Here is a 2,365-nt window from a genome sequence, read left to right as displayed (position 1 = left end):
AAAAAAATTGAAACTAGCTGGGTACCAGTGGCTTACACCCATAATCCTAGATACTCAGGAGGCTGAGATCTGAGGATCACAGTTCAAAGCCAGCCAGGGCAGGAAAGTTCATGAGACTCTTTCCTCCTCCCTCCCCACCATGAGACTCTTATTACCAATTAGCCACCAGAAAACCAGAAGTGGTGCTGTGCCTCAAGTGGTAGATGGCTCACCTTGAGCTGATGAGCTCAGGGACAGCGCTCAGGTCCAGAGTTCAATCCCCACAACCTACAAAAATTAAAATTAAAATAAAAAATTAAGTAAAAATAAAAGCAGGAGGGTCATGGCCTGGGTTAAAAAGTCCAACTGGAAAAATAACTAAAACAGAAAGACTTTGGGGAATATAGAACAAGCATGACACTGAGTTCAAAATATAGTACCACCACCACTACTACCACCAGAAAAAGAGAGCAAGCCAAGTGCCCAAGGCTATATGTGCCTATATAGCTACTCGGAAGACTGATGTCAGAATAGCAGAGTTTGAAGCCAATCAGGGCAAGACAAGTACAAGAGATTCATTCTCTCCAATTAACTAGCAAAAAGCCCTAGAACTGGAGGCCTGGACCAACTGGTAGAGTGTGCCAGTCATGAGTGAAAGCTGAGAGCTCAAGGCCCAGAGTTCAAGCCCTAATAACTCAGCTCCATTTAGGAAGTCCAGAAGCTTCTGTGAGAACAATCATTTATGTACATTCATTCACTGTACATTGGTTGCTTAAGATCATGCTTAAGATCATTATGGTCCATGGAGGAAAAAAACCACATTGCCTATAGTAGGCTTTATGCACATGCTGCCCAGTTGCTGACCCAGGACTTGCCTGGGAAGGGTAATCTCTAGTGACAGGGGTGACAGCAGCTGCCAAGAGCATGGTTCACCTAGGAACAGGGCCATTTCACTTTCCATTTTTGAAGCTGGCTTTAAACTTGTGGTCCTTCAGTCTGCCTCTTCCTGAATGCTGGGATTACTGTACCAAGAAACCTAGCTCAGAACAAGGCTGTTATAAGAAGCCTGTTCTCTAGGCTGACTGCAGCTCTGTGAACAAGCCTGTCCAAGAGGTCTGGCAGGTACAACATCCATTTTAGACTTGCAAATGTTTAAGTGAAAATTTACCCCAGGGACACCAAGGAGCTAATTCTATTTGTATCTCCAACAAAACTGAGAGACTTGGGAAATTTTTGATCTGAGCTAGAAAAATCCCTGTTTCTCGGGAGTTGTATACTATTTTGCTTGAAAGGCGGAGTATGGAATGCAGAGCCCCCACACAAACTTCGGCCTGGATTTTCTCCTCTGACCTGAGTCAGTCTCCTTTGCCCTAGAATGAGTTTTCATTTGCAAACTCCTCTGGGAGCTCAATCACCTGATCTCACACAGGGTATCTCACTGTTGCTTGGCAACCTTGCTGAAGGATGCCTCGGTAAAGGCATTTTCCCTGTCCATTAAGATTTATTGTTCTTTTACTCAGTGGTAGAGCACTTGCTTAGTATGCACAAAACTCTAGGTTCGATCCCCAGCACTGAAAAAAAAATGGTTGTTTTAGCAAAGACCAAAGGGATAAAAGACAAATTTAAAATGTAATCCTCACCATTATGAAAAGGAACAAGGATCCATAAGACCCCAAAAGATATAACAGGAGTATCCTAAATGGGGATCCCCAGAAGGCAAATGCAGATCAGGTTCATTCTGTTTCAGTAAGCTCACAATGGTATTCTCCCTGGCAAAGCATGTAGCATTAAGGCTGTACCTACAACTTGGAAATTTCTAGGGCAAAGAAATCTACCACTGTTACCCTTGGCTCTCAGGTGCTAGATCTGTAGACCTTTTATCTGTAGACCTATAGATCTTACCTGCTCTTCCCTTCCCAGTACTGGGAGTTTGAACTGGGCGTCTCATAATTGCTTCAGCAGGCACTCTAACCACAAAGCCACACCTCCAGCCTCACCTAACCTTGTGCTGGTAGAGTTTGATTCTTCATTTGCTAGAATTTGATGCAACTCACCAAGCATCACTCCTTGGGAGTGGACCTGCTTCATATACAACTCAGAAAAGACTAGGTTAGGGCTGGGCATGGTGGTACACAACTGTAATCATAGCACTGGGAGACTGAGATAGTCTCCTTGCCAAGTTAGAGGCCAGTCTCAAGTACACAGAAAGGCAGTATCTCCAAAAAAGAAAAATACGGTGTTAGGATTTGAAGTCCCTTAACTTCCCTCCTTTGGAAGCTTTTTTAGAAATCCCTTTTCCGTGCTGGGAAGGTGGCTTAGTGGTAGAGTGCTTGTCTTGCATGCATGAGGCCCTGGGTTCGATTCCTCAGCACCACATAAGCAAAAA

Source organism: Dipodomys ordii, unplaced genomic scaffold (assembly GCF_000151885.1).
Source record: "Dipodomys ordii isolate 6190 unplaced genomic scaffold, Dord_2.0 Scaffold160, whole genome shotgun sequence".
NCBI classification, from domain to species: domain Eukaryota; kingdom Metazoa; phylum Chordata; class Mammalia; order Rodentia; family Heteromyidae; genus Dipodomys; species Dipodomys ordii.
Note: the sequence above shows the minus strand (reverse complement) of the source record.